The sequence below is a fragment of the Rhamphochromis longiceps genome, linkage group LG16 (genome assembly GCF_057381845.1).
Source record: "Rhamphochromis longiceps isolate RC_006_pf linkage group LG16, R_longiceps_female_GT1.1, whole genome shotgun sequence".
Taxonomy (NCBI): Eukaryota; Metazoa; Chordata; class Actinopteri; order Cichliformes; family Cichlidae; genus Rhamphochromis; species Rhamphochromis longiceps.
Window position 1 is genome coordinate 25,052,293 of NC_140572.1, and position 27,941 is coordinate 25,080,233.

At 41.2% G+C, this 27,941-nt stretch overlaps 1 long non-coding RNA gene across 1 annotated transcript; it reads right to left on the reverse strand.

Annotated features, from left to right (window-relative positions):
• Positions 1 to 27,939, reverse strand: LOC146651215 (uncharacterized). Its single transcript, XR_014907925.1, has 3 exons — positions 27,903 to 27,939; positions 1,163 to 1,210; positions 1 to 62 (listed from the first exon to the last, which is right to left on the reverse strand). It is a non-coding gene; the product is annotated as an uncharacterized LOC146651215 (long non-coding RNA).
• Positions 27,940 to 27,941: the final 2 nt, after the last annotated feature.

Consider the following 27,941-nt stretch of genomic DNA (forward strand, 5'->3'; position numbering starts at 1 on the left):
GCTTGTCTCATGGCACAGAGCTTCAAGTCGCTGTCCAACACAGGATGCTAGCTTGGACAAAACTGCAGAAAAAACAAACAAACACAGTTTAAATTAAATATAGCTTAATGAGACTTTGTTTGATTATCTGTTTATTCACAAGCATATGCTTATTGCTGCACACAGAAAGCTTCTGGTTACAGCTGTATTATAATTGATTTTAAAGTGTTTAATGTTGATCTAGGGCTTAAAAATGCTAAAAAAAAAAAAAAAAAAGGGAATTAAATGAAGTGTTAGCACATTATCCAATACAAATCTAAACTCTGTTCAATCTGAAATTCAAGGTGCAAGGTTCAGGTGCAAACTGAAAAGAAATCAATGAGTGACATTTTGCATTTTAGCGCACATACAGCCTGTAGAAAGTCACAGTAGGACACCAGCTATGCCACTTTTCCCAAGTCCTGCATTGCACTATTTCCAGTGTAAAAATGGTTAAATGACCTGAGCTCAAATGACATTATTTTTAAATGTGTTCTTAATGAGTCGTCCACTGTACAGTATAAATTCCAATTACATCCAATTAACCCCAATCAGAAGCACCTCATCTCTAGCCTCTTTTTTTATTTAATGGTTCGCTGCAGCTTCAACCATTGATTAGGCTGAATGAGCAGCACTACTAAATGACCACCTTGAAGGAGATGGGAGCTGTTAGCCTTAATAGAGACTGCGTTGCCATTACACCTCTGCATGCACAGTTCCCCCTCTTTTAACAGGCTAGATCAACTTTTATACCGGGGTCTGACGGGCTTCTATCCAGGTTGATTTTGACTTTAGCCCATTTGCTTCGAGGGAAAATGTTAAGTAGAAACCTTCCATCCATGAACGCTGGCCCATTATTTTCTAATTACAATGCATTTAGGTCCTTCAATAGGCATGCATGATTATACAAAACGACATTTGAATGTGTAAACAATGGAGATTTTCTTGAAGCAGCTATGAAACCAAATAGGATAGTCTTGTGTCTATTTGCATTTAGCTTAAAAGTACATCCATCAAATGTCAAGTAAAAAAGTAAACATGATGCATGTGCAAAAAATAAATAAATAAATAAAAACTGTAAAATACGAAAATTTTATATTCCTTTTAAGACCATTTGAGACTGAAAATGATTAGAGCGGCTTACTTTATTTCACTCTCGCTTCTGTCAGGATGAAGACAGGACTCTCCCTAACTGCAAGAGAAACAATACAGACTAGAAATAAAAGCATAAAAAGCATAAATCTATTCAACATGTAGTATCCTCCAGTGTTAAAACTGGCAGCAGACGCTCGGATAAGCCCTCCCACATACTCAGTCTTGAGAATTTCACTGTTTGTGTTCTTTTGAGGAGTTTGTGTTGAATAATACCCACATGGCAAGACATAACAATCTGTAGATTAAGCCCAACAAAAATATGCGTAGAACTCCCTGGCTTTCAAGTGCATTCAAAATACAATTCCCTCATAATCTGAGCTTTGTAAAAACAAAAAAACAGTGTTGGTTTCTTAGTCAACATTAGAAGTGGATTAACAAAAGAACTAGAGATGCATGGTGTTTGAAAGAGCCTTGATACACAATTGCGTGAGATAAACACGAAGCCTTCACTGCGACAGTGTGCATAAGAAAATAATTGGCTTATTTATAGATGGTGTGAAATTAAACACACTTAAAAGCCTGGGACAGTATGGTTTAATCAACTGCCTTCAATTCAATTTATGCTCACAATTCACAATGCAACTGAGGAGGGGAGCATTAAATGCATTCCCTTATTACTCTATAAATGCAAGTGTCCAAGCAGACAAAACCCAAGTAATAAATTAATAGTAATAAAAACACCAGCTGTGTGGACAGATGTAGAAATTAAAAGCCAGCAACGAATACAACAGGCAGTCTAGCTTAATAAAATACATGGCAGTAACATTTCTTTGAACCAATCACATGTACCTACTGTGCAATATTTAAACATATTTAATGTTGATATGTATCTCGTTCAGCACTGGCTGAAATGTTAGTCGGTGCTTCAAGCATTTGAAGTCCTTTTGGGGAAATTTGATATTCAACATTAACAAAAACAACCAAAAAACAACTCCTGCTAGAGACCTTTTAACTTGAACTTGGCAATGTTGATATCAAACAAGTCAATTAGTAGATGGATATGACAATAATAGAGCAATAATCCAAACAGGAAAAGGGATAATGTTAATGTCTCACTTAAGACACCTTCAATGAAGGTTTAACCAGATAAAACAGTGAAAAAAAGACCTGATACTGATTAAACCGTCATTCCACCCTGTAACATGTCCAGCTCGTCACATCTACCAGCAACATAAGAGTTCAAAAGTCTTCTAAAAATCAATCTCTGATCAGTAATTACCAACAATACCAAAGTTTTTTTTTTTTAGTTCATTTTTTAATTTGGAAGGGAGAAAATGAATAGCCTGGACTTTGGCTCCCATGGGCTGTACCTGCCCCTCAACAATTACCTTACCTATGTAGGTCACAGTAGCCCTGGCAAACCTGCAGCCCAGTTTACTGTAGGTTGAGCTCATCCAAGATATAGGGAGTGCAGAATTATTAGGCAAGTTGTATTTTTGAGGAATAATTTTATTATTGAACAACAACCATGTTCTCAATGAACCCAAAAAACTCATTAATATCAAAGCTGAATGTTTTTGGAAGTAGTTTTTAGTTTGTTTTTAGTTTTAGCTATTTTAGGGGGATATCTGTGTGTGCAGGTGACTATTACTGTGCATAATTATTAGGCAACTTAACAAAAAACAAATATATACCCATTTCAATTATTTATTTTTTACCAGTGAAACCAATATAACATCTCCACATTCACAAATATACATTTCTGACATTCAAAAACAAAACAAAAACAAATCAGCGACCAATATAGCCACCTTTCTTTGCAAGGACACTCAAAAGCCTGCCATCCATGGATTCTGTCAGTGTTTTGATCTGTTCACCATCAACATTGCGTGCAGCAGCAACCACAGCCTCCCAGACACTGTTCAGAGAGGTGTACTGTTTTCCCTCCTTGTAAATCTCACATTTGATGATGGACCACAGGTTCTCAATGGGGTTCAGATCAGGTGAACAAGGAGGCCATGTCATTAGTTTTTCTTCTTTTATACCCTTTCTTGCCAGCCACGCTGTGGAGTACTTGGACGCGTGTGATGGAGCATTGTCCTGCATGAAAATCATGTTTTTCTTGAAGGATGCAGACTTCTTCCTGTACCACTGCTTGAAAAAGGTGTCTTCCAGAAACTGGCAGTAGGACTGGGAGTTGAGCTTGACTCCATCCTCAACCCGAAAAGGCCCCACAAGCTCATCTTTGATGATACCAGCCCAAACCAGTACTCCACCTCCACCTTGCTGGCGTCTGAGTCGGACTGGAGCTCTCTGCCCTTTACCAATCCAGCCACGGGCCCATCCATCTGGCCCATCAAGACTCACTCTCATTTCATCAGTCAATAAAACCTTAGAAAAACCAGTCTTGAGATGTTTCTTGGCCCAGTCTTGACGTTTCAGCTTGTGTGTCTTGTTCAGTGGTGGTCGTCTTTCAGCCTTTCTTACCTTGGCCATGTCTCTGAGTATTGCACACCTTGTGCTTTTGGGCACTCCAGTGATGTTGCAGCTCTGAAATATGGCCAAACTGGTGGCATCTTGGCAGCTGCACGCTTGACTTTTCTCAGTTCATGGGCAGTTATTTTGCGCCTTGGTTTTTCCACACACTTCTTGCGACCCTGTTGACTATTTTGAATGAAACGCTTGATTGTTCGATGATCACGCTTCAGAAGCTTTGCAATTTTGAGACTGCTGCATCCCTCTGCAAGATATCTCACTATTTTTGACTTTTCTGAGCCTGTCAAGTCCTTCTTTTGACCCGTTTTGCCAAAGGAAAGGACGTTGCCTAATAGTTATGCACACCTGATATAGGGTGTTGATGTCATTAGACCACACCCCTTCTCATTACAGAGATGCACATCACCTAATATGCTTAATTGGTAGTAGGCTTTCGAGCCTATACAGCTTGGAGTAAGACAACATGCATGAAGAGGATGATGTGGACAAAATACTCATTTGCCTAATAATTCTGCACTCCCTGTATTCAGACAAAGCTTGAAAGTTCAGTACATGGCCTTTTCATTTGTTGCTCAAAATCACAACACTATCCAGATTTACAACGCAGTTTTCCAGACCAACAACCACCCTATTCAGTCTTTGAAAGGTAGCAGGTGCACTTCAGCATAAGGGTAGAAGCCTGAAGGCGTTATAAATGAGGCAACTAAATGCGAGTCATAGACAAGGAGAAAGTATCAAATTAGTCAGGCGCACGTTTCTAGACTTTTAATGTTCAAACAACCCATCCATTTTACCAGAAGACTGTGATATTGATATTAATTCCCCCAGGTACAGTACTATTTTCTAAAAAATGTATCCCCCTCCTGAAGGCACCCTTGAACAACACATCTCCCCCTATGAATTGCTCCTTTATTAACTTGGTGACAATGAAATTAGGAGTCAGGTTTAGCGTTTTACTTATGGCTTTGAGCGTGTGTGCCTATACAAATCTGAAGGAGTCAGTGGTGTAAGCATGCAAGGCCAGGGAGAAGAGTCTTTTTTGCATTCGTGGTTGTTCGCATGCTTCAAGTATGCATGCCACAGCAAACTCAACAGAGCATCTTGTTTTAAACTAATAATAACCAAATTCATGTTTTTATACTCAAATTTCGGGCACACTGGCCTTCGCTGAGAAGTCAGATTACTGTTTTTATGCTTTTTTTTGTTAAAAAGTAAATTTGAAAAAACATGGATAACAACAATAATTATGTTTTAGTGATAAAATGTTTTTAATTTCAAAAAATCTTGCACCGATGGAGTTATCATAACAAAAAGATTTAAAAAAAAGATTTTGGTCATTACTAATATTGTTACAGCTGTGGTATAAACCTTAAATTGGGTGGCGATCTAATAAGTTTGTTAAACACTGCAATTTCCTTAAAAATTCAGTTCTATGTAATATATTAGTACATTTATTTCAACTACATCGAGTGCAATACCTAAAAATATGTATGCATTGAAATAACAGTTTGCTTATGTGACGCCCACAAGTGTATGGTCACAATTGTAATTTTGTTGTGAATTGTTTTTGATGTAAAAGACCTGATTTTATGGTGGTATTGCACTTTTCATTTAGCGTTATGGACAATGTAATTGCGTGGCATTGCCACAAGGGGGAGATAGTGGTGAGTGCGATAGGCTGTTGCAACGCGTCTCGGCCTCAGACGAGGAAGAGCCTGCAGACCGAACGCAACTGATGTCTCCTGTCTCTGCTTTTCTGTTAAAAAAACAGGTCAGTAGTTCAAGTTTGCTCACCACAATGTACATATAAAGGCAAGAAACCTTTTTCTGTCTTAGTTTAAAGACCGCAAATGTTGTGAGAGAGTGTGTTTTCACTGATTGAGAGAAAGCTAACTATACCGCCATTTGTAATGGCAGCCGCCATTTCACTCGTAGTCTAAATAGGCAGCTGGTCTTATCCGGTTGTTCAGTCTGACGTCACTAGCCGTGTCTGGGTCTAAACTCCGCTGCAGGTCCATATATCAAACGATCACTATGGCATTACTGTGAGTTGAAAAACTGTCTAAAGTCTTTCATCTTTAATAAAATGATCAGCGTTCTGCTCTACCAGGTGTAACAATTGAGTTTAACATCCAGGCATCCATGAAAACGGAATTTATGACATTTAACGGAGTTAGAAGTTAGCAGGAAGTTAGCTCGCTAGCTTCTATCTAAATACAATATAGCATGTCCTGACTGCGGGGTTTTGGAAACAAATTAAAACGTACAGCTCTGTTATCACTTCCAACATAAATGAAGACAGAAAGCTAAACAGCAGTGACGTTTGTAGGGTTACTGAAGTTTGGCTAGCTGGTATATAATGATGTGCTACGTGACCGCTAGCGACACAGCTATGTTAGCATAATATAAACAAGCTAACTTTTTTTCCACTTGATAAAAGTTACCGTGAGTGTTCTCGGTGGTCAGGAACAAATGTAATTGCATGGCAGGATGCTGTAAACGGACCAAACTTCAGCCAGGAGAACAACTGAGATAATCCATCCACAATACGAGGTTAGTCATTCATATACTGCTGCATGGGCTGGGCTGTAGTTACATCCTAAGGTTTTAAAAACTGAGCTTAAATAAATGATTAGTGGTAATAAAAGCCGAGGGAGGTCAACAGTGATCGCTGACTGTTTTAGGAGCTTTTTGAGATCAAATAGAAGAAAATACATAACATTAAACATGTTAACAACACAAATGCCATATTAAACGCAGACTACTTTAGACCCGGAAGTAGGATTCGTCGCGTCATCACTGAACAACCGGATTACCTGTTTTATTTTGTGACAAATGGAGCTCTTAGACACTTCTTTTATCCTGGCATTATTGGAAGTTACAGTTGATTAGGACCTACCCAGTTCTTATGTGTCAAATGTAAATAGTCTGATGTATACTGTTTGTGGATGATTGTGAACTGTTTGTGAGCAAGGGAAGAATATTTTTGTTTATTGGTTACAAATGTAATATATTGTTTGAATCTGTTAAAGTATAAGAAAAGTATAAAGGTGACATAAGCGGGTTAATTGCAGTGTTAGTGGTGCTGCACAGAAATGTTTTGATGCTGAAATGCAGTAAAATTGGTTACAGATTTATTGTAAATAAGGACGTTCATATACAATGATTATTTTGTAAGTTTATTCTTGCGAGAGTGCAAGGTAACCAAAAGGGTTTGAGCTATGGACCTAATTGAATGTTTGTGTTGTTAAAAGAGAAATGTGTGTGTCTAAATGAAAAGAAAAGGACGTTGTTAAACTCTGTTAATAAATCAGACGAGGAAGAGCCTGCAGACCGAACGCAACTGATGTCTCCTGTCTCTGCTTTTCTGTTAAAAAAACAGTTTAAAAACAGACCCCATCGAAGGCCTGTAACATAATTTTGGTGGCCCGTACGGGGATCAGCATGCTACGTGGGTGACTGCTGATCCTTTAATCAACGAACCAGAGACAGCCATCACAGGGCAGGCGTGTTGGAACAGCAGACGTGCAACTGAGGCAGCAGCGGGACCTGTGTCGAGGAGGGGAACCCCTGCTGGAGAGGTGACGGGCTGCGTGTTTGAGCTGACTGCACTGTGAGGAGTGCTAGCCAAAAGACACAGAATGGAGGACAGTGAAAGAAAAGAACTGGCTTGGCAGATCAGAAAGAGTCTTTATGCACTGACAGCAGAGGAACTCTTCCAGATTGCTACAAACATCACACCAGTACCTGATGTGGACCCCGCAAGTGTAAGACGTGGTGATGAGGAAAGTTGTTTTGATTATGTTTGTGCTTATCTACGCTGTAAGACATTGCTTGACTTAGAGGATCAGGGGTTTTCACACCTACTGCTGTTGAAAGATGCTATTATTCATCTCATTGATAGTCATGCCGCTTAAGTATCTCACCCTGTAGTCTCAGAGGAAAATGTTGTTACTCTCACAACACTTAAGCACCCGGAACAGAGTGATGTACTTACCTCAGCTATATTGCCTCTTGAGTCTGTTAATCCACAAATAACAGAGTATGAAATGCTAAAGGCTAACTACGAGGCACTTGGTAAAAAGTTAGCAGATTTACAAGTGACATCTGCAACACAAGACACACCCACCCCCACTATTACACAGTCACTCCAGCCTCGAGCTGAGAGCGTGACAAACAGCCGCTCCACCACAGACATGCGACAATCTAAGCCTGATCACATGGTTTCCCTAAGAGACCTGCCATTTTTGCAACGCAGAGAGTTTAAAGTACATGGTGGTCAGGTTGGGGACATTGCATCTGACATTAGCTACCATGGACTGTGTAAGCAGATTGAGGAGGGGCTCAAGGTGAAGCACACAGAGGGAGAGATCATTCAAGGTGTGCTCCGTATTATCAAGCCTGGACAGTTTAAGGACATGTTGATCAGTAAAGATGACTTGACCCTCATTGAACTCAAAAGCTTACTACGTTCACACCTGAGTGAGAAGAGTGGGAGTGAGTTATTTCAGGAATTGTTGAGCACTAAGCAACATGACCATGAAACTCCACAACAGTTCCTCTACAGGATGATTGGACTGAAGCAGAAAGTCATGTTTGCATCCAGGCAGGATAACATGGACGTTGCGTATGAGACACGTACGATCCAAAATGTATTTCTACGCACCATTCATCAAGGTCTTCTACCAAAATATAGTGACATTCGTAATGAACTCAAGCCACTACTATCAGACTACAGTGTGTCAGATGAAGCCTTGATAAGGCAAGTGAACAAAGTGTCAAGCGAAGAGAGTGAGCGACAGCGAAGACTGGGATATTCCACTCGACAAAAGGTAACACATGCTCATACTGCTCAACTTGAACCTGCCAAAGACACTGAAATGACTGACTGTAAATCTAAGAGTAAGAATAAAGTCATAGAAGAGCTGGCTGCGAAGGTGGAAACCCTGACCAAAGTGGTTGAGTCTCTCACAGCCAGTCAGGCTCGTGAACCCACTTGTCAGTGTGCACACCCAAAGCAGAAGCCCAGACAAACTGCAAAACAGTATGGCTGTCCCAAGTGTATTGAAAGTGGGGCTACTTCATGCACTCATTGTTTTATCTGTGGGGAGACAGGTCACAGGGCAGTGGGATGTCTCAAACGAAGCCAACCCAGAAGCTCTAGTTGGCCTCCTGCTGATACACACACGCCCAGAACCAGTGGACAGCCAGACCCAAAATCACGAGGTATGTGCTCAGAAGAGTTTGCTCATGTCAGAAGTAGTTGGGCGACCCTTCCAACGAAAAATGCAGACACAGGGGCAAGTGAGAGAGTGGCACAGCTTGTTGGGAAAAAATGTAAAATCAAGTGTTACATTCATAGCTTTGCAGTGGACTGTTTATTGGACACAGGTGCACAAGTGAGTCTCATTGATCGCCAGTGGGCAAAAACCTACCTCTCTGACCACAAACTCCGGCCACTGACAGAACTTATTGGAGATAAGGCTCTTAGTGTGCTTGGTGTTAATGGCCAGCCATTACCCTACGACGGCTGGGTGGGCGTGATGGTGAGTCTCCCAGAGAATAGTGACCCAAACTTGACTGTACAAGTCCCCTTTTTAGTAAGCAGTGTGCCCATGGACTGCCCCCTGATTGGTTTCAATGTAATTGAACAGCTGATACTGGGGCCAAATGCTAGTACAAACCTCATACCCACCATTGTGAGCCTCCTGCGCAGCGCGATGAACCTCCAGGATGACACAGCGACGGCACTGGTCAACTTCATCCAGACCAAGCTTACCAGTGATAACGTGGTCAGCCAGAGTGTCCTAAAAGTGGGCCTGTATGATGTAGTAATCCCGGCTGGTCAAGTTAAGTATGTTAAGTGTAAAGTCTCCTCTACAGTTGACATGTCCAACCCCCTCGTGCTCTTTGAACCAACTGAGAGCAACCCACAACTGCAACAGCTTGATATTGGCAACAGCCTCCTCACAGTTTGTGATGCCAGAGTCCCATATGTCAAAGTACCTATTGGCAATCACACTAAGCATGATGTGACCCTCACCGGCAGAGCAGCCCTTGGAACTATTGAACCAATAGCAGGAGTCGTACAAACTGACTTACCAAACCTCGGTGAGCCCAAAGTGACTCAAGATGTCGACCCTGATGTATCTCAAATACCCCGGCAGTGCGGTGAAGATCAAGCAACACAGGAATGGGATCCACCTGTTGATGTTAGTCACCTGACTGAAGACCAACAGACTGTTGCCAAGAAAATGTTAAGGGAAGAGTCAGGGGCTTTTGCACGTGATGAGAATGACATGGGGTGCATTCCCAGCTTGGAAATGACAATAACACTCAAAGACACAACCCCAATTCAGAAATCGTACACCTCAATTCCAAAACCCCTCTATAAGGAGGTTAAAGAGTATATTGAGGACCTCTTGGCAAGAGGATGGATTGTAAAGTCTAGATCCCCTTACTCTGCGCCAATAGTTTGCGTGCGGAAAAAGGATGGCTCCCTAAGGCTCTGTATCGACTACCGTCTCCTGAACCAGCGCACAGTACCTGATCGCCACCCATTACCAAGAATCCAGGACCTCAGTGACACCTTGGGAGGGTACAACTGGTTCTCCATTTTGGACCAGGGAAAAGCCTATCACCAGGGCTTTATAGCAGAAGGATCCCGCCATCTGACTACATTCATCACCCCCTGGGGCCTTTATGAATGGGTGCGAATTCCCTTCGGTCTTACCAACGCACCTGCTGCATTCCAACGCAGTATGGAAGAAATGCTGGCTCCCCTTCAGAATGAGTGCTGCATTCCATACTTGGATGACATCTTGTGCTACGCCAAGACTTTTGAGGAACATGTGGAAGGGCTGAGGAAAGTCTTGAGAGCCCTGCAGAACTACGGAGTCAAACTCCGGCCGACAAAATGTGACCTATTTAAAAGAGAAGTGAGGTATGTTGGGCGCTTAGTGTCAGCTGAAGGAGTACGCATTGACCCAAAAGATCTCGAGGCAGTGTACGCCCTGAAAAAGGAGACACCTGCCACAGTGGGAGATGTGAGGAGGATTGCTGGGTTCCTGAGTTACTATCGCTCATATATCCAGGATTTCTCGAGAATAGCAAAACCCATCTATGAGCTTTTGCAACCCAAGAAAACCAAAGAGGAGCATCTTCTGGGGAAGGTTACAGGACAGAAGGGGAAAGGCGCACAGTTACCATCCAAAACACCAGTTGAGTGGGCAGAGAAGCACCAGGGTGCCCTGTGTAAGTTGATTGATATGTTGGTAAACCCCCCTGTACTTGCCTACCCGGATTTTGAGCTTCCCTTCGTCCTTCATACAGACGCATCTGATAAAGGACTTGGGGCCGTTCTCTACCAACATCAGAGTGGGAAGCTAAGAGTGATTGGATACGGCTCCCGAACACTGACACCGGCTGAAAAGAATTACAGACTCCACTCGGGCAAGCTTGAGTTTCTCGCCCTCAAGTGGGCTGTCTGCGAGAAGTTCAGGGATTACTTGTTCTATGCCCCGTATTTTACCATCTACACAGACAACAATCCCTTAACTTATGTCATGAGTACCGCCAAGTTGAATGCGGTTGGGTTCAGATGGGTGGGAGAGCTATCAGATTTCAGGTTTGATATAAGGTACAGACCTGGCAAAGTAAATGTTGACGCAGACACCCTGTCGAGGAGTCCCCTTGACATTGACAGATACGTCACTGAATGTACAAAAGAGCTCTCCAAAGAAGCTGTTGCCGCTACTTGGGAGGGATGTGGAGCAGGCAAGCATGGAGATGTCGCATGGATCGCTGCTCTGGTTTTAGCGCAAGGTGACCAGCTTGAACCAGTAATCCAAGAAATGGTCACGCCCATCAATTTGGATGAACTACAAAGGGCTCAAAGAGCAGATCCTGCGATAGGTGAGATCATGAAAATGAAAGACTCAGATCAAAAGCTGACAGATGACATGAGACGGAATGTGAGAGGTCCGGCAAGGAAAATGATGCATGAGTGGACAAAGCTGAGCTTAGAAGACGGAGTTCTGTATCGTAAGACTGCAGAAAAGCGCCAACTAGTCTTACCAGCTAGCTTCAAATCCCTGGTCCTGAAACATCTGCATGATGACATGGGGCATGTCGGGGTAGAAAGAGTTCTCAGCCTGGCGAGGCAACGGTTCTACTGGCCATACATGAGGCGAGACATCGAAGCCTATGTCACCCGGCAGTGTCCGTGCATCAAACAGAAGAAACCGGTGACACATGTCCGAGCTCCCATGTCCAGCATTACCACAAGCTCACCAATGGAATTGGTTTCAGTTGATTACCTCCACTTAGAGCCAAGCAGGGGCGGATATCAGTATATCCTAGTTGTGGTAGACCACTTTACTAGGTATGCCCAGGCCTATCCAACCCGCAACAAGAGTGGCAAAACTGCAGCTGAAAGGATTTTCAGTGATTATATCCCCAGGTTTGGCTACCCTTTAAGGCTGCACCATGATCAGGGGCGGGAGTTCGAGAACGAGCTTTTCCGGACTCTACAACAGTTGAGCAATGTGGGGCACTCTCGAACAACTCCGTACCACCCTCAGGGCAACCCAGCTGAACGCTTTAATCATACCATCTTGCAGATGCTGAGGACCCTGAGTGAAGAAAAAAAAGAAAGATGGAGAGAATATCTCCCACAGATGGTTCATGCGTACAATTGCACTCGCCATGAAGCAACGGGTTACTCGCCATTCTTTCTGCTTTTTGGTCGACATCCACGAATGCCAGTAGACCTCCTGTTCAAGTTGGTTACTGATGGAGAGCCACAAACTGCAAGAGGTTATGCTGAGAAATGGAAAGAACGAATGACTGAGGCTTACAGGATTGCATCTGGAAACAGCCAAAAGTCAAGTGATCGTGGAAAGAAACACTATGACCGGCATTTGAAAGGAGTGGTACTCCAACCTGGAGACAGAGTACTAGTGCGGAACCTGACTGAGAGGGGTGGTCCTGGCAAGTTAAGGTCCTACTGGGAGAACACCATTTATGTGGTGAAGGAACAGATCAATGACAGCCCAGTGTACAGAGTGACCTCAGAGGCAAAGGGGAAGAAAGTGCGTGTTCTGCATCGCAATCTATTGCATCTTGTCAATGAGCTTCCTGTGGACTTGCCTGCTGTAGATAAGGGGGACGGGCCATCCGCCGTCAAGAAAAAGAAACCAAAACCAGCTCAAGGAGAGACAGAGTTTCAACCCCACTCTGACGCAAGCTCCGATGAGGATGAGAGTTCCATGTATTATGAGTTGAGGTATGATTTGAGAAGTGGGAACAAAGAGGATGCACTACATACCTGTAACCATACTGTTGGACCCCCAAGAGGAACAGCTGAGTTCAGCAGAGTGGTCAACTGTGGAGCACCTCAGCCAACAGAAGCAACAGATGAATTGAGGGAACAAGGAATGGAACAAGATGGTGGACACCAAAGCACTGAACTTGACAACGACATGGGAGAGGAGGAACATGAGAGGGTACAGGAATCAGGAGTCACTGAAGTGCCTTTCACAGTCGACGAAGGAGAAGTTGGACTGCCGCTTTCAGAAAGGGCACAGTATACACCTAACGTGGCCCCGCCGACTAATGAATCAGTTCTAAGAAGGTCTACTAGAGAACGACGGCCTGTTACACATTTCACATATGACACCCTTGGCCAGCCCTCTCTCCGGGTGCATCCATCAGTCAGTTGTGCTGAAGTGCACGAGTCACCAAACACAACACACTACACCATGCCACCATATCCCCTGTTACCTTACTTCCCCCTAGTGCCATATCGCATTCCAACATCTCACTGTGCACACCCAGGCACCTTCCCTGTATATTATAACTGCCCAATCTATACATGTTAGTACACAAGGAATGTGGGTATGTGGGAAGGGGATGTGATTTGAGTTGTTTGAGTAATGAGTATAATGAGTTTTAAAGGGTAAGAGGTTAAATGTCAGGAGCCATTTTCTTTTTGTTGGGGAGTGTGTGACGCCCACAAGTGTATGGTCACAATTGTAATTTTTTTGTGAATTGTTTTTGATGTAAAAGACCTGATTTTATGGTGGTATTGCACTTTTCATTTAGCGTTATGGACAATGTAATTGCGTGGCATTGCCACAAGGGGGAGATAGTGGTGAGTGCGATAGGCTGTTGCAACGCGTCTCGGCCTCAGACGAGGAAGAGCCTGCAGACCGAACGCAACTGATGTCTCCTGTCTCTGCTTTTCTGTTAAAAAAACAGGTCAGTAGTTCAAGTTTGCTCACCACAATGTACATATAAAGGCAAGAAACCGCAAATGTTGTGAGAGAGTGTGTTTTCACTGATTGAGAGAAAGCTAACTATACCGCCATTTGTAATGGCAGCCGCCATTTCACTCGTAGTCTAAATAGGCAGCTGGTCTTATTACCTGTTTTATTTTGTGACAAATGGAGCTCTTAGACACTTCTTTTATCCTGGCATTATTGGAAGTTACAGTTGATTAGGACCTACCCAGTTCTTATGTGTCAAATGTAAATAGTCTGATGTATACTGTTTGTGGATGATTGTGAACTGTTTGTGAGCAAGGGAAGAATATTTTTGTTTATTGGTTACAAATGTAATATATTGTTTGAATCTGTTAAAGTATAAGAAAAGTATAAAGGTGACATAAGCGGGTTAATTGCAGTGTTAGTGGTGCTGCACAGAAATGTTTTGATGCTGAAATGCAGTAAAATTGGTTACAGATTTATTGTAAATAAGGACGTTCATATACAATGATTATTTTGTAAGTTTATTCTTGCGAGAGTGCAAGGTAACCAAAAGGGTTTGAGCTATGGACCTAATTGAATGTTTGTGTTGTTAAAAGAGAAATGTGTGTGTCTAAATGAAAAGAAAAGGACGTTGTTAAACTCTGTTAATAAATCAGACGAGGAAGAGCCTGCAGACCGAACGCAACTGATGTCTCCTGTCTCTGCTTTTCTGTTAAAAAAAACAGTTTAAAAACAGACCCCATCGAAGGCCTGTAACACTTATAGGGTCTCACCCAACTACCAATCACACTTACAACATGTGATAGTCTTAATCTCCCAAATTAAACAATTTAAAAAAGTAACATTTACTACAATGATTTCTTTTAGTGTTATCAACAGGACTAAAATAGGAAAATAACAAAAATGAATGAATAAATTAATATGAAATTCTATCAGCTGTTTGCCTTTCACCACCTGGTAACCCTCTTCCTTTTCTATCATACTCACTTCCAATTACACAGCATCAGAATGATGTTTGCTAGCTGTGACGGACATGCAGTAAGTATACAAGGTTCATTATATAAAATCAGAAGTTCAAAACCAAAACTCTACTAATTAGTTAGGTTTCACAAGAATGTGTCATCAAAATGTCAGAAGCTCCACATTTTAAACACATCCCACTAGAGCTTTAGACATCTCCTACAAGTAAAATCCACTTATTACAATGACAGTCTGTTGCTGATGAGGCACTGTACAGAGAAAGTATATATCACAGGTCTCCTTCTTGTAATAATTCACTTTGTAATAGGGGTGAGAACGCTACAGCATTTTATTAAAGTGTGAGCACTTGGACAGTGAGTACAGTATATTTTTAAATGTGGACACACACACTCAGGTTTTAGAATGGCTTGGGATTCCCGTGACCTCCTGCTTCAGTCGCAAGGGCCTTATCTCTGGAGGGTCAATTACCATTCGCTTTTGCTTGATCTTGTTTGTTTAACTTGACACGGTGAAGAAAGGCCTGACATTGACCAGAATTCACTGCATTAATGTGTTCCATGTTCTGCATTCATCACTGTCACTAACCTAGAGGAGAGTGCCGGCATCACATGAGGACAGAAAAGAGGCTGTATCTGTGTGTGTGGTAAAGACAGATGACACACACACATACACACACGATAAAAAAAAAAGAAAGATGTGTGCAGAAATAAGAAGACAAAAATGATCAATTTCTTCACTCCACTGACAACGATAATAAAATGTCTATTTTTTACGCTGCTGGAAGATTGTTTTTAAAGAAAACAATCTAAAAAAAATGTTTTTGTGTTGTGCAACTCCATGGTCTGTGTGATGTGGGTGAAAATCTACAAGATGCTGTTCAGGGCTTAGTTCAGACAGTGACTCATACCGGATTCTCTTCTGTGCATGCACTCTTATTATTCCCTCTTGGTCACTTTAGATGTAATTTGTTACCAACTCACCAGGTGACAGTGACATTTGCCTTTTCATTTTACCTGAATGCACAAATTTGTCTTTATCAAATAATCACAATTATTATTTGTATTTATCCATTGAAGACATTTCACAACTGTATCTAAATGTAAATCTTCTAATAGTAGTCAAGATTGACATTTTTTCAAAATATTTTCTTTTACATAAGTTGTTCTTTTTCTATTTTTATGAATAGCTAATAATAGCATGAGAGCATGAAAGAGCATGTATGCTCCAGGGTTAAATAAATAACATAAATGCAACAGATGTACCGTTATAAATTAAACTAGTCAGACAAACTAGATGCTGGTTAGTGTCTGGTTTGGATCTATACATTGTTTTTGTTGGGATAACATGCAAACTCCACACAGGGAGGGTTCAAACCAGAACTCTGGAGCTCGGTATCTATGTGTAGGCTTGGTGTATGTGTAAATACATGTATATTTAAATAAATACATTTAAAACATGTTTTATATTTTAGACTCTTCAAAATAGCCACCCTTTGCCTTCATTACTGCTTTGCACACTCTTGGCATTCTCTCACTGAGCTTCATGAGGTAGTCACCTGAAATGGTTTTCCAACAGTCTTGAAGGAGTTCCCAGAGATGCTGAGCACTTGCTTGTCCATTTGCAATCCCAGACCATCTTGACAGTGGAGGCCAGGCCATCTGGCGCAGCACTCCATCACTCTGCTTCTTGGTCAAATAGCCCTTACACAGCCTGGAGGCATTTTTGGGGTCATTGTCCTGTTGAAAAATAAATGCTGGTCTAACTAAACGCAAACCGGATGGGATGGCATATTGTTGCAGGATGCTGTGGTAACCATGTTGGTTTAGTGTGCCTTCAATTTTGAATAAATCCCCAACAGTGTCACCATCAAAGCACTCGCACACCATCACACTTCCTCCTCCATGTTTCACATTGGGAACCATGCATGTAGAGACCACCCTTTATCTTTCCTGAGTCAAACAAATATACAGCAACCAAAGATGTCAAATTTGGACTGATCAGACAAAAGCACAGATTTCCACTGGTCTAATGTTCGTTCTTTGTGTTTTGTGGTCTAGGCAAATCTCTTCAGGTTGGGGATTCGACTCCCAACCAAGGCGTCTGTGTCTAGTAAGAGTCCCTAGGCTAGACCTCCCATGCTAACCAAGCCTACCTCGGATAAGAATGAGAGAGAGATAACTGAAACCATACTGGCTTGGACGTCGCCCGGATTAACAAGCGTCAGGTGTTGAGCAACCAGGACACACTGAGAAGAACTGGGCTACTGGAAAAAGAAGGCATACGTGGGCAAGAGATGTAAAACAGAGCGCTATTGGAATGCTACTATGCAAGTAAACCCAGTGGAAGAGGTTACATGAAGAGGATGTAGCACCTATAGACTCTTCGATAGTCTTATCGACTCTTTGTTCCACACATGGATCCTGTAATGCCTAGAACTATACAGCATGAACAGGGCCCTAACCCTTCATCGGGAACTCAATAGGGATGTGGCGAACAACACTTGAGGACAACTTCAAGCCAATTGCACAAGCCACCATCAAGGTTCCACCAAGAAGATGCTCCATCCACAATGGTGTTCTGCATAGGCCTGAACCCCCTCAGTGAGATCACTGACAAGACTGGCTACAGATAGTGTCTATGGCGCAACTAGTGACTACGGAGAAAGCGTCAGCCTACATGGGTGACATCAAGCTGTATACCAGGAGTGAACAAGACATTGATTCACTGATCTCGAAGAGAGATACCAGCAAGATGGACAGCTTTCTGTATCCTTTCTTCATCACACTCAGCGCCGACAGAGGAATGTCATTCGGACCGGAGAACTATGGTCAGATGGTAACGAAGAGAGGGAAGGTAGTCAGAACCACCCTTTTCAGAGGCTGTGGTAGGATACAATCCCCTCAGCTCAGTTGTGATAGCAGCTCCTTCTTCAAAATGTTGGAGCACTGAGGTTTTTTGTTGTCAGTCTAGGTGTTAGGTATCGGAGATTCCATAGCTCCCACATCCTCTTCATGTAATCCCTTCCCACATTGAGGAAAAAAAAAAAGCACATTGAAACTTCATGTATGTAGTTATGTACATCCTCAAACTGCCAGTGTTAAATATATTAAATCTTCGACCATATAAAAGGTCTCAAGACAGCCTTAAAACACTCAATTTTTAATTTACATTGTAATTGATAAATTTTGCTAAAACCAGTTAAGCTTTGTAGAATGGTTTAATTTGATGCAGTTTAAGTGAAGTTAAGGGACTAAAAGTGTTACACATTTAAAACTTCAAAAATATGAGACTATCCAAGAAAGTTTAAAACTGCTTCTAAGCATGTTAAATACATAGTGATGATGAAAAGAAAATTAGGAATGTGTACTTTTACTATCTGCCGTTACAAAAACGTGTTTAATTTAGAAATTGTGTTGGTAGAAACTCCCACACAAGACCCTACAATAAACTCGCAGCTCAATTAGTGCAGTGGAGTTCACGTAAAAAGGCCTGCCACTAGCTGGATCTCTATTCACAGGTTATCTGTGTGTTTCCTTTCAAACTCACAACCCAAATATAGTCTTATTTGTCATACCTCAGGGGCTTGGGAGAAGCACTTATTAAGTAATGCTGCACCTAATTTTTCTGTGACACACAGTATAAAATACATAGTTTCTGTTAGTGTCACAACTGATTTTTAGTTGGTTTTAGAGTACAGGGTCTAAACCTACACCAGCCTGGAAGGAGGGAAGCATCAGTACCTCTCTAACATTTTATGCTCATAGGTTTTGGCCAGCGTTTGTACATCACCGTAGGAAACTTTTAATCAGTTTATCAATATGTGATTGAAGTGCAGACTTTCAGCTTCATTTTAAAGGGTTGTGTAAAAGTATTACATTTAATGTTTAGAAGTCACAGCCATTTTTGTACATAATCATTATTTTCAGAGGCTGAAAAGTAATAAGTGAAAATATATGGAATCAAGCTGCATTTCCTGGACATTCTCAGGGTAACAAAACATGTCATTGAGAGAAAAACAACATGGATGTGCTGTTCCAGTCAACATCTGGAGTATTGTTCCTGATCCCGCATATGAGACAGAGAGTCTGAGTGTCATGGTTACTGAGCTAAAAGAGGATCATCAGCACAGAACATCTATTAAAGTAGAGAAATCTAAAACCTCTTCTCATAAAGGAACACATGAGAAACGCCCACTGGTAATAATCAGATAGGAGCCTGTTCACATACACATGCACCCACACACACTCACACTTTCCCGTAATATTTCATGAACATCCATGGTTAATCAAACCTTTGATTTCTTTAAAAAAAAATAGAATCTTTTCATGTACTTCTCTGAGCAGTAAAGAGGAACAACTGTAAGTAGTCTTCAGAGGCCGTGGTAGGACACAAAGTCATATGGAATGAATGGCAGAGTGAAATGTGAAGATGAATACCTCTGGGTTTACATGTTATGATCATTCATGTCACGTGAGAACTCAAATCAATGGTTTGACTGCAAAGTTAGCTAAAAATATGACCTTATATTACAATAAATTGTATCTGTATAATGGCAGTCATATTCTTTTCCCATTTTTAAGCACTTGTTGTTTCTATAATAAGCACCAAGTACAATCTAAGTTTGTTTGCTTTCTCTTTTACTTTCTTTCAGATGCCTCCATCACTTACTCGCACCCACACACTCACCACATTCCAGGCCTAGCTGTTCCACATTTCTTTTCCAACCATCCATCATATTCCACTTATCCAGTTCAGAGTTATGGTTGAGCTATACCAGCAGTCACTGGGTAAGAGGCAGAATACACCCTGGGCAAGTCACCAATCTATCACAGAGAGACAACCACTCACATTCACACCTGCAGAAAATTTAGACTCACCAATTAACTTAACATAATGAGGACGACCTTGCTGTGAGGCAACAGTGCTACAAACTGCACCCCTTCCTTTAACCCTTTAAAACCTGAAACCTTTGCTACATAAGCTATATTTTTGCAATTTTAGTTATTAAAAATGTGTGATGTCATTTATATCATTTTTTGAGGGTAAAAAAAAAAGTCACGCTGAGGATGTAGACGTCGCAAAAACTCACAAAAACACATGTATCAAAACGATATGCTTGGCTTTAAAGGGTTAAGATATTTAATTAATTCAATGCTTAAATATATTGTTCTTACTATCGTGTTAACATGTGAATCATTCTGAACCAACGGGCTTGTGCATTCTACATAGAATCGGCCCCCATTTCTCTATAAAAGAAAACAGGTTTACCTCCAAGTAAAGCAAAGAAAGTGGTAATGATACTGCAGAAGCCTGCACCTCTGAAGCAAGAGGAGTGTCCAAAACTTGGACAGTCACATCACTTGTATATACTAATCATGTGATACTTGATGAGCTACTTTACTAATTTCTCATGGTCTATAATAATCCACAAAGACCAACATTTATCTGATGTCTGGATTAGGGCTAAAACTACCAGTTATTTTCATTACTGATTAACTTGCTGAATATTCCTTTGAATAACTGTTTTTCCTTTCTTATAAAGGTGCTGTGAGGAATGCAGGGATCACATTCAGATCTATATTTGAGCTTCCAGGCAGATGACGTATTACGAACAGAATGACAGGAAGGGTGAGGCTTAACTGTATGAAAAGTACTGCTAGGCTGACTGCCAATAATAGACTATTGCAAACTCCTGATAGGTATAGATCAAAACAATGCCTATTTTTAGGGCTCATGCAGGCACAGTGAATGGCTTTTGTGTACTGGGTATTATTGCAATCACAGTGTAGAAACGGTGCTGAGCAAATCTCAGTAATTAACCTATGGTAATGACAAAAGCCAATTTATGGCTCTTAAAGATCAAATGTATCTGGGTTAATGTGAGGTCAAATGCATGTGCGGGAATATCAGAGCTGGAATTGATGTAGCTGATTGGGGAGAGGTGTACAGGGATTACTGACAGTGTGAATGGTGCTGTCAAAAACATCTATTCTAAATAGACAATGGAGCGCAAGCTGTTGTCGAGCTTAATTCAAAACAATAACAGTACACAGTGTTAATACCACTGTACACTCACTCACTGGCTGGCTGTTTTAAAGTATGGTGATCTAAACAGAGAACTCATAGCTGGAGGGGTTTCATTATAAGGTTTTGGCCTGCGCTTTAATGTTACATCAAACCTGTAACCTTGGTTAAATAGCCTGAACTAGACTGAAAAGTAGTAGCTACATTAAGTATAATAAGTTCAGAATGAATTAGAAGACCCTCTCCTTGCAGTGCTCCACTAACATTAACAGTATACAGTTGAAAATGTGGCGAATGGACACTTGCTCTTTTCTCACAGTGCATCCTTCTGCCATCTCCTCCCCAGGTAAATCACACACACACACACACACACACACACACACACACACACACACACACACACACACTTGGGCATCCACATGATGTAAAAGAATTCCCCCCCTTGTTCCACTGCACCATGGGCGTTTTGTAGGCAACAGACTGATGTTTACATGGCCCCAATCACAGCAGACTGAATGCACTTTGGCTATGACAGCTTTCTACCATTAAGCAATTTGTGCCATAGCAACTCTTTGACGGGATCAGACCACACAGGCCAGCCTGTGCTGCCCACACACATTAATGAATCTTTGGTGCCATGATCCTGTCTCCAGTTATAGCTCTCCTTACTAAAGACCACTTTTAGCAGGTACTAAACACTGCATGTGCTTGATACGATCATTTATCCATCACATTTTTGGATCTTGTCAAAGTCTTTTAGGTCTTCCTTCTCTTTCAGCATCAAGGAATGACAATTCGTAAGTATTGTAATTGAACTCAACTCCATACTGGTGCCACTGTGACAGCATAACTAATGCTATCTAGTTCACCTTACAGTAGTTTTAGTGTGGCTTGTCAGTGTATGTGAAGTTACTTTCCTGGTATCCATCAGCCCACCTGACCACTTTGTAGATCCTGCGTCTGTAGGTGGAAGCCAGATGTTGTGCCATCTGGACGCAGTGACAGACAAAACAGACATTAGTTATTCAGCCAGACTCCAAACAGAGCCTACTGACAGATCATGGCTCCTGGGGAGTTATGCTGCATTTAAATAGCACCTTTTGATATTAGATCAATACACCGGATTAACAGTCAAGTCATTCATGGGCAGATGCTGTGGGGAGACAGCATGCTTTGACTGTGATACATTATGTGCCAGAACTAAACAAAGAAGTTATTTCAATTCCAATGGTTTTGTTACTTTTTTCACAAAAGGTCAAGCGCTGTCAAAAATATCAGCATATTGACCTTTTTAAACATTCCAGAAACATTGGGATCATAGATTATGCTTTCTTCCCCTCTTTCTCGGTAACAAAGGGTTAAAACTCATTCACACCAAAGTCACAGGGGGCTGCAACTCTCTGTGCTTGTCATTTGCAGGTCATTGTACAGTTCATTTGAAGTCTAACATGGCATGGACTGTCCTGGTGATATGTGTGTATTGTCAGGAGGACAGAGAAGCTGTGCAGGATGACAGCAAGCTCTGTTACTGCTTGAGTAGATCCGTCCATTCAGTCTACCACCTACACATGTTTCATAATCCATGTTTGCAATCTAAAACAGGCTTGCTTCTAGAGTCAATATTTTCATATTTTTGAGCTTATTTCTCTTTTTTTTGCAGGACACCCACACACCTGTAAATTTTCAGCTTCCAAGTTTTCAAAGTTTTGGTTTTTTTTTTAAGCAGTTGTAGGAGCTTACCTAGAACGATCTACTGTGCAGGGCGTGCTTCTAGTTTTAAATACCTACACTGAATTCAACCTACTGTTTATCCACAGCATAATATAGAACTGTGCCACAGACTTGCATTAATTTCCAAAAACAATTACACACCTCACTGTCTGACACTGTGAGGCATGTCCCTATACTCAACAAATATATAGGTAACTTCAGTACCTAGCTGTTGCAATTAAATACATTTGAGATCATTTTTTTAAAAGATTTACGTCTTCATTAGGAACTCTGGAAGGATATGGAGGTTAGACGGTAGCAAGAGACAAGTTATCACACTGTTTTTATCAGATTTGTTGAAAAAAATAAAACATGTTGTCCCTAATAAAGCAAAAGAAGAACGCAAACATCAAATTTATATTTAGGGAACCCTGAACTAGGATAATGTACATTTTATCCTAGTTTATGATGGCTGAAATACAGCTGTGTTACAAACAAACAAAGGCAGCAAGCAAAGGTGTTTGACTTTTTTGAGACTGCAGAAAGCATCAGACTACTGGTCTATTCAAATCTGCAGTAGACAGTTTGTATTGTGTTTTCTTCCCAACATGCACAGTGGAAATCAGTCAGGTCAGTGGGCTCAGGCACATTAATTTACGTTCAGTGACTAAATACGTGAACAGGTACACCCAAAGTGTTCCTCCCAAATGTTAAAAACACAATTAAAGGTCATAGATAAGTAAAAGCGTAATTTCACATTGTCATCTTATAATTAGCAATTTTGACTTGGTGTGTTGTATACTAGTTTTATCTATCTGGACATTAACTGTGATTGTGAACACGTTCATTGAGTGCATTTTAAACTGGTCTCCAGTTGAGTAAATAGGGAATGATCGATAGGATAGATCAAAATTGTTGCCTTGCACAGAGAGTAGATCAAGCAATCATATATATAGATATGATTATTCTCTTCTTTGCCTCATTTGTTAAAATACATACTGGAAAAAGCGCTACATGGTCACCAGTTCACTGTCACTAATGTCAACATTGTTGCTCCTGCAGTTTGAGTGTCCTTGGAGTTTAGCTTTATGACCGGAGGAAAAACCACTCCAGGGTGGTGAGACATCACCTCTCCTATCTCAGAGAAAGACAGTGCAGACGGCTATGTTGGCAAACATAAACATGTGGACACCTACTGTCTGAAGACACACGCATCCTGCAGATATATGCTGTGTGTGTCAGTGCGCGCGCGCACACACACACACCCTTGAAGTGAGTTGTCTATCCTCTCTATTTCACCGCTAAAGCAGGAAAATAAACGAGCTCCTGCTGCTGCCTCTCAACAATCCAGTTTTTCTTGTATAGTGGTGACATATAAGGGATTAAATATTAATACGCTATTGTGTATCGATTGACAAAATACCTGCCACTATAATGGGCCGGTTGATATTTCTGAATAAAACAATGACAAACTCGTTATCAAAGGGCATTTTTAAAACATTTATGACAAGTGAGTAGCTTTGGAGCAGGAGGCCTCACACGGACAATAAAAAGCATGCCGATGAAGACAACGTCCATTTAGACTTGCTCAAAATAAAAGTTAAAGATAATAAACAATGTCTCCTGAGCTCAGAAGCCATACCACCATGGATTTAAAACTCCAAAATAATGGATAATAATGATGGGTGATGAGGATGGGCTAACACTTCTAATTATTTACATGTCATTACAGTTTGTAGTGTAGACATCTAGCTGAGTTTTGATGTAAATAATCACAGCATGAAAAAGGAGGAGTCCCTTTGGATTTGATGGCTAAAGAAGAAGATGGGAAATATTCAGTGAAAAAAAAAGAAAAGTTTTTCATTCTTTAATTCCAGAGGCAGAGTGAGCTACACTGATGCCTCCTTTGTTCGGCTGACTCATGGTTGGGGAATGGAACTGTTGTGTGGTGTGGAAAGATTTCACCACAAAAACAGAAAGGCAGGCCACTTCAAGCTGCAGGAAAGAAACAAAGAGGGTCTTTAAACATGCCAGTCCAGGCAGTGGAGAATCCAGTGAGACTCTGGTGTGACTGTGAGAAGCCATGGAGACCCTTCCTGCTTTAGGGAAGGACTAGGGGAGACACTGGCTGTCCACTACGCAGGCCAGTGGGCCTTTCGAGGTGTCACCTCCACACAATGTGACAAACCCCTCTGGTCTGAGTCCTGTTCACACTCCCCCATCCCCTTCCTTATGTGTTCTTAGACAAATGAGTGAAGACCCCAGCTCGGGCACTACCACAGGCAAGGACGGAGACTGCATGGGCTCCACCAGTCAAGGCTTCTCGCTCCATCACTTCACACTTATATCCCCCACACTCTGCTATGTCCCCTTCCTTTATCTTACTTTTCAGGCTTCGGGCTTTCACTGCTCATTTTGTGACTACGAGACTTTTACCGAGGTCTCGCCCAGACATACGCCACATGTCACCCTGCCGTCTGTGGCCATGCTGCCTGGAGCCAGATGTGGTCTCAGGCTTGAACTGGAGACCTACTATGGCATGTCCCCAACAAACCCTTCTGTGTCTTATTCTTTATTTTTTATGGTGCTTACAGAAGACATATTCATACAGAACCTCGAGTACCAAGACAACAATGTAAGAAGCCAGCTTAAGCATAATTCCACATTAAATATAATAGACTCAATCAATCCATAATAAAAGCAGTGATACATTATTAAATAATGGCATCATGTTGCTAGATTTTTAACTACTTGCATTTGAGTATTCAGTGAGCAGTTTAGTCTAATGGTTTTCCAGTTAAGGGCCTTTCTAAAATCAGATGAACTTACGAGGTGATTACTGAGATAGGAAGGAAGAAACAAGCTAGCAGTGAGGCTGTAAGGAGTTAGAGATTGATGAATAGTTCTTTTTAAATAAAAGGTCTTTTTCATGCCATGTTTCCTCCACCTTCTTGCTGAAGAAATAATCCACTTTATTTCTAGCCTTAATAATGTATCTTATGGACCAAACACACTGATATTATGCTGCATATGTAGTTATGCTGCAGTAGGCCTAAGATGCCGAGTGGGCTTCCCTGTGCTGACTGTTTCTTCTTCACTCACCTTTTTCACTCCCTGTGTGTTTATAGACCTTTGCTGTATTAATAATTAGTAATCATTATCCCATAGTGGACAAAAGCATAGTGGGTCCTGTTCTTTTGTCCTGTCTTTCTCTGCTCTCTTCTCCCTCACCCCCAACTGTGAGGGAGAAGAGATGGCTGGCGGATATCCACCTCTCCCTGAGTCTGGTTCTGCCAGAGGTTTCTTCCTGTTAAAAGGGAGTTTTTTCTTCCCACTTTTGCCAAGTAGGTGTTTTTTTTTCTTGTCATAGAGGGTCGTGTCATTTATGGGGTTTCTTTACCTAACGACATAAAATATCTTGAGGTGACTGTTGCTGTAAATTGGTGCTATATAAATAAAATGTAATCAAATTGGAAAATAAAGCTATGAAGCACCTAATTAGTTAGATAATTTATCCACCATTTAATGCTCGATACCTTCCGGGTTACTTTACTCTGATTACTCAGCTGCACGCACAGTGAGGCTTTAAGCTAACAGTTACAGCGGCAGCAGAAAATGTCTCAAACTCTGTGTTCCCACAAAAAAATGAGTTTGAGACATTTTGTCTTTTTAATTGGTGGAACTAACCCTACTTGGCCTATCATCGTTTGATTTTTGGAAAATACGACACACCGTTTTTGCCACGTTGAGAAAAAATGTAAATAAAACGACATAGGTTTAGAGGGACATTTCTCTAGTGCTAAGTACTTAGACATCTCGCGTGAGACAACCACTTAAAAAAAATGTTTCACAGACTAAAACGCATAGAAACAACTATTCAACAGTTAAGACTCTGCTGTACTTTAACATCTTAATCTAAAAGTAAGATTTGATGAGACAAATCGAGTAAAATGCAGCTTTTTCTATGACACCCAGAACAGAACAATAAATTGGTAGAGCTGAAAATTGTTCTATCATACTTGAGTAAATATACTAAGTTACTTCCTAATAGCTTCTCTAAAATATGCCAATATACGCATCTTTATCTCATTAGTATACCAAACCATACAACCTCCTCTATACAGCTCTTCTCTTCACAGCAGATAAGCTGAATTTATCTGAGTTTTTTCTTTAGCATATAGAAGGCAGAGCTAATATTGAGGAATGCAAAAAAAGAAAAAACCGTCATGGACTAATCTTGTGCTGAGTATAGCCATGATAATGATGATGGATTAGAAATACAGCAGTGTATTGGGATTACAGTGCTATTAACTGGCCAGGGAAGGAGGATGAGGAGGCTGACCAGTATCAAACTAATCAATCAAATAATCGGGACAAGCCCTTGTCTACTAGAAACAATTAGACCACTTCTCCAAAATCAATAACCCTGCATTCTGTTTAGATACCCACTGGTCACTCATTCAATAAAACCTTCGTGGGTTTTGATAAGCCTGCCAGTCGGCAAGGGCCATTTGAGGCTCCGAGTGGGAACAAAATACATCAAACAGGCTCCAGGAAGGCCTCATAAAAATTGCAAATCGAAAACAATATAATTTAATGTGGCAAAGGTTATTTTTCCACTTGTTCATTATCAAATGTCTCATGTGAAAGCACTGCTATGAAGGGGAAAAATCTATTTGGTCTTGAGTGTTTGGGGAAAACAGGAGGGACATGTATTATATCTAAAGGAAAACAAAATAACGATGGAATCAAAAGGGTTCATAAAGTTGCTCTGAGAAATAGCCTTAGTATTGGAGGTGTCTCCAGCTTCCAGCACAGCTCCCATACATAATTAAAACAGGAATTTGTATCTGTCTGTACTCTGTGGCCTCCTGATGAATTAATATCTGGTGGAAGTCCTACACAGCCATCAGATTAGCTCATTTATTTCTGTCAGCTGCTTGCTCTATCAGCTATTTGTAAATCAGAGAGGGTGGTTGGGTGGATGCTGGGGGTGGGGGTGGGGATCGTTGGACGTGTATTTATTATCATAAATGGGTGTTATGAATTAGGTCTGATTCAAACGTCCCGGCTATAGTGCCGCAAGTGTAAGTGCGCAGTGATGACTTTCTTTTCTTCTTTTTTTTTACCTGGGAGAAATGTTATGTTGGTTGTTGCATTAATTATACCTTACATCACAGCTGTCCCTTACATGTATTGGGCTGCAGTTCAGTAAAACTTTGATATTTGTTGAAGATATTAAAAAAGAAAACAAAAACAAAAATAGGCATCAGGTGAAGAATGGTAAGTTTTTATGGAAAACAAAATCACCTTCCATTTCCTGGCTGTGGTTGCCGAGTTAGTTGAGGA